At 43.3% G+C, this 16,963-nt stretch overlaps 1 protein-coding gene across 5 annotated transcripts in view; it reads right to left on the bottom strand.

Moving 5' to 3' along the window:
* BACH2 (BACH transcriptional regulator 2) overlaps positions 1-16,963 on the bottom strand; it is a 393,216-nt gene that overhangs the window by 30,059 nt on the left and 346,194 nt on the right. The gene's annotated exons all lie outside the window — the stretch shown is intronic.

Genomic DNA, 16,963 nt, shown 5'->3' with positions numbered 1-16,963 from the left:
GGAAGCATCCTCTGCTCCCCGCAAGGCAATCTGCCATTTGCAGAGTGGATAATACACATCTTGAGTTCTGGCAGATGCACTCATTATATGGGAAATCTGGGAAACTCATCTCAATGCTATTTATTTTTTCATACAGTGCTCCTTACATTCTCATCTCCATTTTTCTTTTTTTTTTTTAATCTTGATGAGGTCTCAGTAAGCCACAACACTGCCCCCATTATGACTGCGTTAAAGAAAATTCCTAAAGAAGCTAAGAGACATTCCTAAAGAAGCTAAGAGACATCCATCCATCTAAGTCACTAGATCAGTTCTGGGAGTCACCACCTGCCTCAGGGCAGCAAGGAGCTGCAGGAAGCTCTCCACTTAGGGCCAGGCTCTTGCTTAAATGTAGGAGTGGGGCCAAGGCTGCCAATAAGCACAGTCTCCACATCCCAAATCAGTTCACCAATCTTTTTGGGTTCAGGAGACATGACGAGCTTGAAATGATGGTCACACGCTCACGAACAAGTCAAGAATAAAAACAGGGTTGTAAACTGTCATTCAAGCCCAGGTCAGAGGAAATGGTGTCCGCACCATGAAATCTTAAGCAACCATAATTAGCTCTTCCCTCCCATGAGGTTAAATAAATCATGTTTTGTTATATTCAATTCTGCTACATTTTGTTCAGCTTCGGTGTGCAGGGTTTTGTCTAGTGAATCAATTATTATTCACCAAACTCCTGTTACTGCCTAGCACCATTCTAGCTGGTTCTCCTGACGTACTGCAAGGCAGGCAGGATGGCCATGCTTTTTGTAGCCAAGGAAACTGAGAAGCAAGGAGATGAAGGAATGCATCTAAGGTCATAGAGCTTCTAAGTGGAGAACTGGGATTCCAACCAGTGCTATGAGGAATGGTTAAGTCTAAGACTCAGCACTGTCCTTAATAAACTCATGATTTAGCTTTGAAGAAGAGACATATGAACAATAAGTTAATTTTAAGTAACCATGTTAACACTGAGAGGGCTGAGCATCCAGTGGCTAAGATTCTGAGCTCCCTAACGCAGGGGGCCTGGATTCAATCCCTGGTCAGGGAACTAGTTCCCACATGCTACAACTTAGGAGTTTGCATGCCGCAACTGACCCAGTGTAGCCAAAAACCAAAACCAAAAAGAATGGAAGGGCTGTCACAAGATGACATGATGAGTTGTCAGCTGAGAAATCCTGACCAGTTCAGAAGAGGAGATGGCTGAGGTCCATATGATCCCTTGAACACGTGTAAGCAGGACACCTGGAGTGCACTGAATTGCCTCCACCGGGGTTGGATCTGGGCTTCCCAGGTGGGGCTAGAGGTAAAGAACCCTCTTGCCAATGTGGGAGGCATAAGAGACCTGGGTTCAATACCTGGGTCGGGAAGATCCCCTGGAGCAGGGTATAGCAACCCACTCTAGGATTCTTGCCTGGAGAATCCCATGGACAGAGGAGCCTAGTGGGCTACAGTGCACAGGGTCACACAGAGTTGGACGTGACAGAAGCAACTTAGCATGCATACACGCACATACAGGTCTGGTCTGGGTCAAGGGTTGCTTTGATACAATGGGTTCCTTCTGAACTGGAACACCCATCCCTCCCAGCAGCCCATCTCTGGTGCATGGAGGCCAGTGTTAAAACAGGCAGAGGCTTTCTCAGTATTGGTTTATCCCCCATCTTGAGTCACTTGCACTGTCTTTCCACTTTCAGGAATCATTTCACCTCACACTGTCCTCAGAAAACAAATATCCAGGTACTGACAATAAACATCAGGTTCCAACGTGAAGCTGGATGTTTATGAAACTGGGCCACAAGCCTGCACTCTTATTTACGTTCTGTTTGTAACAAATAAGGCTCTGATAACGGGAAAAATAAGATGGGGGTAGGAGGTGGAGAATCACACACAAAACTAATGACCCATAAGAATGTTATTTAAAAAGGTAATGATCACCAAGTTACAGTGGAATGAAGTAACGAGAAATAGCAAGCCAGTCCCAGCTTACTAGTGTTAATGGAGCTGTGTTCCACGGCTCTAAGGGAAGCAGACATATCTAGGTTCAAAATTACTGGTCAGGAATGGTCTAAAGGAACGACGAACAAAGGGAAAATACAGTATTAGGGGCACCTGGGATAACAGTCTTGCATTATGAAAGTAATATTTAGGTTGAATCATTTTTTAAAATTCTTCTTTTTTTTTTTGGTCATGCCTTGAGGCATGTGGGATCCTAGTTCCCCATTCAGGGCTGGAACCCATGTCGACTGCAGTGGAAGTGCAGAGTCTTTACCACTGGACTGCCAGGCAAGTCCCCCTTGGCTGCTGCATCATTTTGAAGAGTATTTTTTTCATCACATAGTGTGCAATATGCATTGTGCTACAGATGAGACTGGCTCACACACTGGGCACACTGGAGTGTGCCCTGGGGGACCAAGGTCCACGAGAGGTTGGCAAATAACCTCACCTTGCTCTCTGGTTGCTCCCAAGGAGGCTGTGACCTCAGTCAACAGTTAGCACACACGAGGCAAGTGGCATTGACCTTTGGGTTTTGGGTCTGAAAGAAACAAGGTCAGACCACCAGACTTGTGCCCTGTGGTGTGCATCCATGTGCCATTCATGGATGAATGTAACCCACTGAAGCTGTTGAAAATGTAACCCACTGAAGCTGTGAGCCTCCACCCTTTGTTCCCCCAGGGTTCTGATGTACGATCTCTCTGCTGGAGAAGAAAGGAAGATGGAAGTGATGAAAATGTAGTGAGCAGAGGGCATGCTTAGGGGCTGTTAGCAGGACTGGGGAGTTTATTCTCTGAGAATGTGCCCCATGTGCTGCTGGACAGAGCTGGTGAAAGGAAACTTCTCAACAATTTCATTGCTCTGGACTATTATAGGGATCAGGCAGTTGGGCTGCAGGCATAAACTGAAAACAGGGTTTGGGAATTTTTATGAGACATGAACAGCATTCCATACTTGAGCCGTGTGATGAAGGTCTCCTCTGATGGTTCTTTTAGTTTTCTTTTTAATTTTTAAAGTTTTTAAAAAAATTTTGGCCGCATTCTATAGCATGTGTGATCTTAGTTCCCCAGTGAGGGATCAAACTCTTGCCCCCTGCATTGGAAGGCGGAGGCCTAACCACTGGACCACCAAGGATGTCCCTCCTCAGCTGCTGCTGGCAGTATACATTCACTGTTGCAGCACTGAGCCCGTCTGCCCAAGGCTGATCAGATGTATCAGGAGATCTGTGGACTGCACCCCAGGAGAGGAGTGGCACGTGCCCAAGATTCCATTACCCCAGCCTCACAAAACACGGACTCTTTTATCTTCAGAAACATTACATCCCAGTGAGGCTACATCTCTCCTCCATTCCTGGAACGGGGAAGAGAAGGTAACAAAGCTTTGCCAATCGGTTTTTGAAAACACTGACTTGGGTTGAATCTGCACAGCAAGGCACTTGTCAAATAAAGAGAACAACACTGATGACAACTCACTCCTCCTTTCCACCCCCGCACCACGCTGCATCCCATTCTGCAGGCTGATTTAGAGATGAAGCATAGCTTCTGATTTTAATTTTCTAAAATTAATATCCATATTATCACATGTGTCTCCCCAAAGCAGCATGCTATACAAGCATACTACATTCAGGATGTGTTTGTTAAATTAACCTCACTATTTCAATAGAACTTCTGGTTATTTTAATATTAATTTTAGTTAACAATAGAGCCAGAGAAATCAATGTTTCCATTCCTAAAGTAACAATACAAAAACTAAAGCAAGTTGATTTATATCTCAGTTCAGTTCAGTTCAGTCGCTCAGTCATGTCCGACTCTCCGCGACCCCATGAATCACAGCACGCCAGGCCTCCCTGTCCATCACCAACTCTCGGAGTTCACTCAAACTCATGTCCACAGAGTCGGTGATGCCATCCAGCCATCTCATTCTCAGTCGTCCCCTTATATCTACAAGTATATAATTTCATATGGTGGGTTTTTTAAAATCTATTAGTGAATGTAGCTTACAAGCATGAAATTAAGTGTCTTTTCTCTCCTGTGCAGGCTTGAATTGGGGTTTCCAACCACAATATAAAGTTCCTCTCCTGTTTGTAAATCTGTCCCTGAGACTCCGTCTGATCATTTAATCATTAACTGTTTTTTGTTTACTTATTCATTCATTCACTGACCACATAGTGGGACTGACTATGCACTGTATGACATCTGAGGGTACCAGCTGTCTTTCATCCAAATCCCAGTTCTACAATGTACCAGGTAACTTGAACTGCTTACTTAATTGTTATATGCTTTGGTTTCTCCAACTGTAAGACCAACAGTGCCTGCCTTGTAGTAAAACCTATGGAACAGCTTCTAGCATTGAGTAACAGCAGCTATTATTGCTGTTATTACAAAAATGAATAATATATAGGCTCCTTCTCCAAAAAGCTAACATTTCACTGACCAGAGACAGATGTTCAGTATAAATGTCTAGAATGTAATGTAAGTATGCAACAGGTATTTGCAGCTTGCTAAGGCAGGACCAAGCTAGGGGTAGTAATCGCTAAGGGTGTCCGCATAGCCTTCCTAGAAGAGATGACCTTTTGAACGCTGAGCTGAAGTTCATCACAATATGAAAGGCCTGGCTCATTCTTCAAATGCCATTTTCTCAGTGAGGCCTTTCCTGGGCCTCTAATCACACCTGTCCTTCCAGCCCAGGACTGGCTATCAGACTTGCAGGGCTGAGTGCAAAGTGGAAGGGTGATCTTATTGTTTGGAGGTTGAGAACTTCAAGATGATGGATGACATGGTGGGACTTCCTTGGAGGTTCAGTGGTTAAGACTCCACACTCCCAGTGCAGGGGGCCCGGGTTCAATCCCTGGTCAGGGACCTAGATTCAGCATGTCGCAACTTTCATGCCACAACTAAAGATCCCACATGTGGCGACGAAGATTCCACAGATGGCAGTGAAAAGCCTGCATCATACAGCTAAGATACAAATTTAAAAAAATCTGAAAAGATGCTGACAAGGTCCTTCTGAGCATGGGACCCTAGGCAATGACATAGGTCAGAAGCCCATGATCTGGCCCTATGAACACACACTTGCTGTCTACGCCCAGTTGTTGAAATGGTGATCTCAGGGGGGTGATGTCATCTGAGGGTACAGCCAGTGAAACCATCTGAGTGAAACTCCAAGGGTTTAGGGGCACAGCTACTGGGATCAGCAGTGTAGGTCAGGCGACCCTCGGGGTTATGGGTATCTTGGACTGAAATACAGTCAGCCCACGAAGAAACTTTTTGGTGAAAAAAGAAAAGAAGATCATGTAGGTTAAGTGGACAGAGCCTGTTTGAGTCTCCATGATAGAGTCATGATCCCACGCTTGAGTCAGTTCTCAGATCCAGATTCTCTAAAATTAATTCCCAGGAACTCTCGAGGAAGAATCCTATAATAATCCATGTTGCTGCTATGATTTCTTCTGCAAAGGTCTGCAGAAATGTATTGAATACATCTTGTAGTTTTCCTAAATAATGAACTAATACAAGCTTTTATAATTTCAAAAGCTTCAACAAAAAATTATTCAGAAACTGTCTGTATCAGAACCAAATCTATCTATATATCCATCCCTGCTGCTGCTGCTGCTAAGTCACTTCAGTCGTGTCCAACTCTGTGCGACCCCATAGACGGCAGCCCACCAGGCTCCCCCGTCCCTGGGATTCTCCAGGCAAGAACACTGGAGTGGGTTGCCATTTCCTTCTCCAATGTGTAAAGACTTTAAAAATGGTCCACATCGAAAAATCTTTAAATAAGTAAAGTACAACTACTTCAGTTTATAAATATCCATCCCTACCTATTTATAAACTGAAGTAGTTGTACTTTACTTGTTTAAAGATTTTTTGATGTGGACCATTTTTAAAGTCTTTATTGAATTTATTATAATATTGCTTCTGTTTTATGTTTTTGGTTTGTTTGGCCATGAGGCATGGATCTTGGCTTCCTGATCAGGGATCAAACCTGCACCGCTTGCATTGGAAGGTAAAGTCTTAACCACAGGACTGCGGGGAAGTCCCGGTAGTATTACTTCAATACAAACATAACAGGACCATCTCAATAGTTCTGACCAAATTACTAACTTTGAATTCTATCATTTTAGTCTGGTATTATAAACTCATATGCTGATTATTTCCTATTGTCTTTCAGACTCACATCCACTCTTCTTTTGCTTTTTCCTTACTTGTATTGAGAAACAATTGACATACATCCCTGTATAAGTTTGAGGTGTACAGTGTGATGGTTGATGGACATATACTGTGAAATTATGACCACAGTAGGTTCAGCTAACATCATCCTCTTGTGCTTCTCTGGTGGCTAAGATGGTAACGAATCTGCCGCCACTGCAGGTGACCCGGGTTTGATCCCTGGGTGAGAAGGAGCCCCTGGAGAAAGGGATGGCTACCCACTCCAGTATTCTTGCCTGGAGAATTCCGTGGACAGAAGAGTCCAGGAGGCTGCTGTCCATGGGTCACAGAGTCGGACATGGCCGAGCAACTAACACATCATATTCTCATATAAGATACAATAAAAAGAAAAAAAAAATTCTCCTTATGATGAGAATTTCTGGGATGTACTCTCTTAGCAACTCTCCTATGTATCACAATCGTGCCCATTCTCTTTATGTTTCCTTCTCTAGTGCTGAAGCTAGGTAGTTTTTAAACTGTCTCTTTAAGCTTTGTTTTTAAACCAGGCTCCTTTGTCAGGTGACTTATTCTGCCCATAGTGGGCACTGGTGGGAGATGAGAAGTAGGAGGAAAGCAGTTGTGGTTCCTGTTTCTTCTCGTTTTCTTTCCTTCCCTGGTGGGGTGTCTGGAAGTGGTGGTCTCCTCCCTGATACAGCCCCTCCTCCATGCTCAGAGGCCACTTTTATCCCTCCAGCCCTGGGAGTGGGAGCTGAGACCATCATTAATCACTGGCTTGAGTCTCCTTCCACTTCCTGTTCTTTCAGTTTCCCAACACCTGTTTAACCAATTCCCTGTCTTACACCCTCTCTGTTTGAAACACCTGGCATGGTTTCTGTTTCCCTGACTCAATCCTCATCCATTTTACAGACAAGGAAGCCAAATGAGGTGAAGCCCAGAAAGGTGAAGGGATTTTCCCCAAAGTCACATGGCTGGTCAGCCAGGGCTTCAATAAAGCCTTCTGAATGCAGAGTTCAACTCTCCTGCTCCTTTCATTTAAAAAAAAAAAATTTTTTTTTAAAAATATGATAACTGCAGTATAGTTAACAATACAGTGAGAGTTTCAGGTGGACAGCAGAGGGACTCAGCTATATGTATATATGTATCCATTCTTCCCCAAAGTCTCCTCCCAGTCAGGCTGCACATAATACTGAGTAGTGTTCCGTGTGCTGTACAGTAGATCCTTGTTGCTTATCCATTTTAAATATCTTCCTGCTCCTTTCATACTGGCTGTTGTTTCTCTGAAGTGAACCAGAAAAGAAATGATATTTCACATGGAACACAGGATTGTAGGTTTTATTACATTCTCTAAAACAGTCACTTTTATACAGCTCTATCCAAAGGAGTCTGGCCAACTGGATGTGGTACTTCCCCAGTAGGAAGAAGGGTGAATCTCACACCGTCATTTATATTATTCAGATTCAGTGCCTTGATTTCTCCTGAAGAAGGACACTAACTGCTAAGTCCCTTCCTTGCTTGATGAAATCTGGTAAATCAAGGGAGCTCTTCTATCACATAGGAATTTGATAAACCAGCAAGTTCAGCTCAGCTTCAGTTCTTGGCATCTGGAAGGCATCAAAGCAGAAATGCCTTTCTGGTGGGGGGCCATGTTACACCAAAGCTTTGTTCCAAATGAGAAAGGCAGCCTGATAAAGCTCATGTCTAAGGGGCATGTCACGTGACCCCTGCCTGTGTCTACTGACTCCAAATTATTTGGGGGCTACCTAACAGCTGAAACTGCCCCTGAGGTATTTGGGTGAAGAGACAGGGAAGGAAAAGCAAACATTCATTATCGTCTTTCCTGGAAACTGGCAATGCTTTGGCCCTGCGGAACCTTCACTTCACTTGGGTGGTTTTACCTCCTCTCTTACTCCTTCATGTGTGGCCTTAATCATTTTCCCCTTCAGTTACCCGATAGTTATGTTTCCCAGCTAAATGATGGGCAAGAGTCACAGGTGATTCAAATAGAAGGTACTGTATTCATATTTACTTTAAAAGCACACAATGAAAACAGAACGTCTCTCTTCTGAAAGATTATATAATGAAGCTCACGGAGTAGTTTTTAAAAATTCAATTTCAGTATAACTGTAGATCTTAAAATAGGTATAAAATAGTAGTAACTTTTTACGTTTTCCAGTGTAAAATGAAAGTGAAAAGCATCCTACTCACTGGTAAACAAGTAGTAAAACCTGCATCGAGGTTTACAGTTTCATTTGAAAAACCACCTCCAACAGAAAATTATTTTTTAGAAGATTTAAAAAATTACCTAATTTCCATTTGAATGACCCCCTCCCCTCTTTCAGGAAACCAATGATCTTCACAGACTAGAATTTTCTTGAGTCAAGGTTTGGTTTTACCTCCTAGACCCCTCTAGTCATTTTAAACCAACCATCAACCATTTGATGTTCAACCAGATAACACAAAACAGTTTTTAAAGCTTCCAGTCTTGAGAAGTTCAGTTTCTCATCAGAGCTTTCTAATGGTTCTTCCTGTGCTCAGTTGTGTCCAACTCTGCGACCCCATGACTGTAGCCTGCCAGGCTCCTCTGTCCATGAAATTTTCCAGGCATGAATGTTGGGGCAGGTTGCCATTTCCTACACCAGAGGATCTTCCAGATCTAGGCACTGAATCCACGTCTCTTGAGTCTCCTGCATTGGCAGGCACATTCCTTACCATTAAATGCGCCACCTGAGCTCTTCCTTTTAAGCCAAAATTCCCATCCCTGAGCAACTTCACTTTCACTTTTCACTTTCATGCATTGGAGAAGGAAATGGCAACCCACTCCAGTGTTCTTGCCTGGAGAATCCCAGGGACGGCGAAGCCTGGTGGGCTGCCGTCTATGGGGTCACACAGAGTTGGACACGACTGAAGTGACTTAGCAGCAGCAACCCATCCCTGAAACCTAACCAGTTACCAGCCCCTCTCCCTACCTCATTGCCCTCTTCTGAAACATCTTGAGCTTGACTACATCTCCAGCAAGATACCTGGACTGAGTAGATGCTCCAGTCACTAGAACAGAGGACAGAACTAGATAGAACTAGAACTATCATCTCCCTCCGTCTAGAGTCTATTTTCTATGAATGCGAAGGTTTATTTCACTGCCACTTATTACTTATGGTGCTACCAATTACCATCTCTGAGCTGCTGCTGCTTTTTTTTTCTCCTAGCACTTGCTACCAATAAGCCACATATCCATCTTAATCTTGCAAAACTGATTTCTTAACCTGAGTGTACACCCGAGTCAATATTCAGAAACTGTTCTTGTTATATAAATTGTCCTCCAGGAAAGCTTTTTAAGATTCACTTTCTTCCTTTTTTTAAAAACCTGTAATGCCATATCTTCACCTCCAGATTTCCGATGTTTTCCTGGGCTCCATAGTTTCTCAAAGATTTTGACCTTAGCAAGTTGTACTATCACTATGACTTGCCTGTCCTTTGGGAGACTTAATCTAGGCTGTGAGCCTAAGTGTTTTCTTCTACCTGGGGTTTCCATTTCCATCTACTGAACATTCTCTATGACATACAATAAGAAGTAATTCAGGGCTCTCTGTCATCCTCAATACTTTATGGTCAGCCAAAAGGAGTAGCTGTTGGTCTCCTTATCTTTTTGCTCCACACAGGATAATACATTTCTTTTATCTCTCCCTCTTTGAAAGGTCTCCACTCATTTTGAGCTTGGGTTTTCTTGATACTGTTTTTGCAGGTCCTGTATACCTTTTCATGAGCTTCCCAGGTGGCGCTAGTGGTAAAGAACCCACATGCCAATGCAGGAGATGTAAGAGATATGTGTTCGATCCCTGGATTGGAAAGATCCCCTGGAGGAGGAAACGGCAAACAACTCCAGTATTCCTGCCTGGAGAATCCCATGGAGAGAGAAGCCCAGCAGGCTACAGTCCATAGGGTCACAAAGAGTAGGACACAACTGAAGTGACTTGGCACGCAAACCTATTCATAGTTGTTCATATTTTCCTACTGTTCAAAAAAATCTGAGCAAAACAGAGAACTGCTGGCACAATTACCATCCTTTGTGAAAAAAAAAAAATAAAAAAGGTCCTCATCTGAACTTTGTTTTGGACATTCATAGCCGTCCTGAGTCATCTTTCCCTGCACAGGCGTAATTGCTACATTTCTCTTATTTTAAAAAAGAATTTCAAAAGGTCGTGAACCCCAAACCAGAAAACTTCTAAAGGAAAACACAAGGCAGAAACTTTATGACACCGGATTTGGCAATAATTTCCTGGATATGACACCGCCACAGGCAACAGAAGCAGATAGAGGCAAATGGGACTACATCAAATTTAAAAACTTTTGTGCGTGAAAAGACACAACAGAAGGACATCTCTGGTGGTCCAGTGGTTAAGAAAATGCCTTGCAATGCATGGGATGTGGGTTTGATCCCTGGTTGGGGAACTAAGATCCCACATGCTACAGAGCAACTAAGCCCCTGTGTCACAACTAGAGAGTCTGTGCAATGCAATGAAAGAGCTCACATGATTCAGTGAAAATCCTACAGGCTGCAACTAAGACCCAACGCAGCCAAATAATACATCATCTTAAAAAGACATAACAGAGTGAAAATGCAACTTATGGAATGAGAGAAAAGATCTGTGAATTGTGTATTTAGTAAGGGGTTAGTATCAATAATATAAGGAACTTCTGTAACTCAACAACAAAAATCAACTAATTTGTTTTTTTCAAAAGGCAAAGGACTTGAATAGGTATTTTTCCAAAGGAGATGGACAAACTGCCAACAAGCATATGAAAAGATGCTCAAGGTCACTAATCATGAAAGAAATGCAAGTCAAAATCACAATAAGATATCACCTCTGACACATTAGGATAGCTACTATCAAAAAAGGACTATTTTTAAAGTAAGATATTTACTGGACATTAGTATAGGACACTTAAAAATGGTTAAAATGGTAAATTCATGTTGTGCTTTTTAAAATCAAAATAAAACTAGGTCTTGAAACAATTATGGACTGTGCAAAATCTCCTCTTTGACTATCATGTTCTCTGAAATGATATGGTTTCTTCTAAGGATTCTCTTGTGTATACTCTTGTCAGTTCCTTTTAGTTAGTCAGTATTAGGACCAAAGTAGCAATTCTAGTCTTGAACTGTCTATCCTCTAAAGGTGAAACCACCAATAGGGCAAATCAATAACCGCTCAGGTATTCTGTTAGTTGAAGAGAATTCTGATAGCTACTTATATAGTTGAAGTTCTGTATCATGCGTCTCCTTTGCCCTAATTTTGGAAATGGGAATTGAAACCTGGAGTCCGTAATTGCTCTGACTATATAATCCATAAGGAGTTCCTACTACATTGTCAATTTTGTTTCTCTCATATTTCCTCCTAGTTCTCTTTAGAAGGCTCCTGCCCTTGTATTTCTCAACTTGCTTACAGTTTCTGGATACATGCTGCTGCTCTGCTTTTCTGCCCAGCTGGTCACATTTTTCATTTGAATAAAGAATTCCTTCTCATGGCCATATCTCCATGTCATGCTGTTTTGCTCACGCAGTTTCTTGAGCCATCTAAGAAATTGTATTTATCACTCTGGCAATAATCTCCAGTTCATCTTAATTACTCCTGCTTCACCCAAATAAGCATTGCTTCTGTCTTCCACTTCTTGGTTTATCAAGTGATTCACCAAAATACTCTGCACTTTCCTATCAATGGCAAACCCGCTTGCTTCTGCAATAATCAGTGTCATGAGATTAGCAGGATGTTTGTCCCCACCCCACCCCCCACTTTCAGTTTAAAGCATGCACCTTATGCACTGGAGGTCCTCAATAACTATTCGCTGAACTGAACTGAACTAACCCTAGTAATGCCTGCTGGGGCAAGCAGACAACTTGAGTCCTCCTTTCACTGACAATCCATCACGTAGTTGAAGACATCTGTCATGCCTGGTTAGGGAATTTTTATTTTTTTCTTTCCTTTCAAGAACTGAAGTCATATTCTCCATCTGAAATAAAAACTGAAGAACCGACAGATCACACATCTCTTATGGAAAATGTCATTTTCTTCTTGACCTCTGGAAGCAAGTGGGTTTACATTCCACTAACACCCCAATCGCCATGAGGATTCGGTGCCACCAAGGGAGAAGCACTGGTCTTTGGTGGGGAAAATAATCTAACCCTGACAACCTGGGCAAGTATTGCCAATCTTTCATTTGCAAAATAGGAATAAATAAATAGGGACATGCTGAAGAAATTCAGATAATACATCTAAAAGGCTTTTGAGACACAAACACTAAAAATTCTAAAAAGATGTGTATCATCTTTTCAAACAGAGCTTTTCCATTTGCAGTGGAAGTGGGTGTTACTGTGGCTTACAGAAAGAACAAAGCTACAGATTTTGCCTTTAGATGACAGCAATGACAGTGTTTCTACTGTCTTTAGTTTCCTCCATCTAAGTCCTTTACTATCCACCCTAAAATAGAAGCCAAGACATGCTGACTGGGTTATCCAAGGCTGTACAGTAAGCCAGGGTAAATGCGTATATGGGAACCAGACGTTTTGCCAAAGAGACCATGTATTCCTGATTTCTCCTCCCTCCTCCTGTTTCTCCAACAGTCTCTGCCAATGAGGAAGAGTCAATGCTGATGCGATGCGGGCGCCATCTGTGCTCTGTGAGGACTTAAACAGGGGCCATCAACCTTCCGTGTGTGAGTTTCTGTATGTGAGCCTGACCATGGCTGTCCCGGAGTTAAAGGACTAGCTGACGGAACACACAGCTCTGCAGTAATCAAGGTTGCAAAAATCAGTATGACACAGTACCCATACTCCTAGATCGGCACATGAAGTCAAATTGATGTCACTCAGCTACTCCCCGCCTAGTTCTCACCTTATCTCTATGTGATTCCCATCTTCAAAGGAGGGAATGAAGAGGGAGTCCAACCATCAGGGTGGCCAAGGCTGCCATTTTTGCCTGGATCTACTGGGCTCTTGCCCTGCAGCCTTCCACAGCCTCCTGGGGGAACTAGGGCACCAGGCTTGCAAATGACATCAACAGGACTAGATGTAAGCCTCCTATGAGAAGGGCAGTGTGTCCAGGATAGAGACTATGGAGCATGAAGGCAGGGACCTCTTTTTTTTTTTTTTGCCATTGTACTTGGCATGAGGGATCTTAATTCCCCAACCAGGGATTGAACCTGTGTCCCTGCATTCAATATGTAGAGTCTTAACCACTGCACCACCAGGGGGAGTCCCCTAGGGGCCTATTTTGGACAGTGGAGTCATCTCTGGTAGCCCTGCTGCTGAAGCAGGTGAGGCAAAAATTTCCACCAATGACTGTCAGGCTGTGTCCAGTTTCTGTGGGGCTGAAACACACTTTTCATGTTAACTCAGGGGATGGTGAGAAAAGGAAATAAGCCACAGGTGCATCCAGAATGCCCCTTGGAGGCTGTTCTGGGCCACCTACTTTGAATGTGGCTTGGAACTGTGATGAAAGACCTCTTTACTTAGAGCTCCTAACCAGGAAGACAACATTTTCTACTCTAAAGGAAGATATCTTTTGAATCCTGAAAACAAACTTTTGATTTCTGAGAGACACCAAATCTCAAGAATAACAGCTGTTTGGGTGAATCAATGTATTTCAGAATATACCTTTAAGGATGTGAGTTCAGGCACCTACTATACTTGGTTGGGGGTGTTCTAGTATTTTGATGGAATTTTAGTCATCACAGCTGGAAATCAGACTACAGTGGAAAACAAGCCCTCAAGTTTCCTTGCTCTATTAGAGCAGGAAATATTTGGCTCCTGTGAGTGAGGACCCTAGAGCTCATCCACAGTGGATGATCAGCAGCCTTCCAGTTCAGCGGAGTTTTGAAAACCTCAGCCATGCTAGTAGGTGTCTGGATGGCACCATCATTTCTTTAACAAGTGTAGGAGGCCAGGGCTTAAGAACCTCTGGGTAGGGTCATCTTTGTGGTAAAAATTCTGAGACTCAAAGCAAACGGGAAAACTAACACCACTTCTGTCCTCTCTGCTGATGCCACCTCTCCTCTCTCCTGCACCTTGATGATCTTTCTGGATCCTCCATTCCAGGGAGGCTGAAGAGTCTTTGGGTAAATGTTCCTGACATGGACCATGTTTCCAGTAGCGATGACCTGCTTCAGAGAGCAAACTGTATGCTCTTCCATGTGACCTTCCGGATTCCCCCCCAAATGACTCCCCTTTCAGTCTCATCTCCAGTTATCCTCTTGAGCCTGACCGCCAGCCTTTCTCTGGCCTTCTAGCACTTGCTCAAGCTGTGCTCACTGCTGGGTCCATTCTTCACTTTGCTTTGCTGATGCCAACTGTACCCGTGAAATCTATGATGGACAGGGGGTAGGGTGTCCTTCAGTATAGAATGCAAGGCCAAAGGAAACCACTGTGAAGGAGGTGGCAATTAAATTGGATGCCTGCCCTCTCACACATACTCTGGACAAGAGCTGCTGCCCACAGACCCCCAGCTCTGGCATTCAATGACATGAGCACATGAGTGCTGCTTTATATTGCTATCTGAATGTTGTGCCTTTTAAAAAATTTTTAATTCTATTAATAATGTGCTAATTTTTGCTGTACATAAAAGTGATTCGATTATACATGTGTATATACATATTATTTTTCATCTTATTTTCCATTCTGGTTTATCACAGGATACTGAATATAGTTCCCCATGCTGTACAGTAGAACCTTGTTGTTTATCCATTCTATATATAATAGTCTGCATCTGCTATCCCAAACTCCCAGTCCTTCTTTCTCCGACCTCCCTCTCCCTTGGCAACTACAAGTCTGTTCTCTGAGTCTGCCTCTGTTTCATAGACAAGTTCATTTGTGTCATATTTTAGATTCCACATATAAGTGATATCATATGGTATTTGTCTTTCTCTTTCTGACTTGCTTCACTTAGTATGATAATCTTTAGGTCCATCCAAATTGCTGCAAAAGTGTCATGCCTGTCTCGATGAGAAATTCCTGAAGGTCTGTTTTTATGGGTCATCTACATGTATTCTAATAAAACCGCAAAAATATCTGCATTGTAAAGAGTTTGTTGTTTCTTTTCAGAAGCCAATAATATCACACATTTTAAAGGAATTCACAAAAGGCCACATTTTCACCTCAGTTAAATGATACAGTATTCACAAAAGGTTAAATGATAGGAAATTAGTGGGTCACAGAGTACTACTGGGGTCATGAGGATTTTTGTGTACATCCTAGGTATCTTGTATCAACAATAATCAATCCAAAAATATTTACTTGAGCATTTGCCGTGTTGGGTGCTGAGGTAAAAACAGAAGCAAAACAGACAGTCTTACCCTGGAGGAACTCATGCTCTATTATCCATAGTTGGGGAGAATAATTAAATGTTAAACTATACATTGTCGAGACTCCTGGTATGACAGAAAGTGTGAGAAGAAGGATGGGTCTGACGGCTGTGTGATAGCACTAAGCTTGAATAAGAGCAGGCTAGAGGACAGAAGAGCACACAACCCATGCCCTCCGAATGCTGTGATCATGACCACGGCAGACGTCAGAAATAGCCTCATGGCCATCTAGAAAAAAAAATCTTCCATAAGCATCTTGTATTTAACACCTTTGTCTGCCAGAGAGAAACTGAGGCCCTCCACGCCATCTGCATGAAACTTCAACTGGCCCTCATAAAAGGGATGCCAAGGTAGAAACAGAAATGATCTGTCAAGAAAGGCTGATGATGCATAGAAAACCACAGAGCTCAAGACATGGGGCTGCAGGGGCACCTGTAACCATTGCTGTAGGAGCTGCAGGAGATGGAAGCTGGTATGAACGTGGAGGCTGCGAGAGTTACGTGGACGAGCAAAACTGTTTCTTTCTTAGGATGCTAAGTGAGAATCAGGATTTTACATCTGGGGGATGGGAGGGAGCTTCTAGATCAACTTGAGAAAAGGCAAAGTCAAAATCCTCTTTTACATACTAAAGTAGGAAAAACGACAAAGTGGGGAAGATATTTCAGAAAGTCAAGCAGGAAAAAAAAAAGAACATAAGGTAACGAGATAAAATGATGAAACGTCTAAGAAGCAACTGCCATAAGCAAAAGAAGCTGGGCAGGGTCAGAGTTCACAGGTAGCTCCAGGGGACACTGAGTGCCACGGAGGCCCTGTGAAGTCCAGTCCCTCTTGAGGGTGTGCTCTCCTGCCAGCTCTGGTGTGGGGGCTTGAACTGCCCTGTTCCCAGCTGTGCCCCTGAAGCCAAGCACTGCTCCGGCCAGCTGCACAGACCATTCGACGTCCTTGCTCTGACCGGGAAGAGAATCCAGTTCGCTCCTCACCACGGTTACAGAGCAGACACCAAACACTTCCTCGGGCATATGGAAGGAACAGAATGTCAAAGGGGGTTTTTATTCCACCTGACCAGATAATTAGCACCGTTAACGGGCAGGGCACAGCCAACGTGTATATGTGTATCTCTAGGGAGGCGTGTTTTTCAAAAATGTACCATCAAGTGCTTTTTATGACACAATTTTTTTTTCCCCTGGAGAAGCATTTCATTTCTCAAAAAGGATGCTGGGCACGTTTCTTGTCCATGCCAGTATGGCCCTTTTTCACTTCATCAAGCTGGACTGCAAACAATGAAGAAGCTGTTTCTGATCCCTCATGGATCGAACAACAAACCCTGCCGTGCTGGCTGACTCCTTTCTCCCCTCCAGGCACCCCCCAACCCTGGTTGGGGGACACATTTCAGGAACGCTGTCTTGCTGAAAAATAAAAAAGCCCAGGAGAGGGAG

Source organism: Moschus berezovskii, chromosome 10 (assembly GCF_049115385.1).
Source record: "Moschus berezovskii isolate FMDL1 chromosome 10, NW_MosBer_1.0, whole genome shotgun sequence".
NCBI classification, from domain to species: domain Eukaryota; kingdom Metazoa; phylum Chordata; class Mammalia; order Artiodactyla; family Moschidae; genus Moschus; species Moschus berezovskii.
Note: the sequence above shows the minus strand (reverse complement) of the source record. Positions and strands in the feature narration are given on the sequence as shown.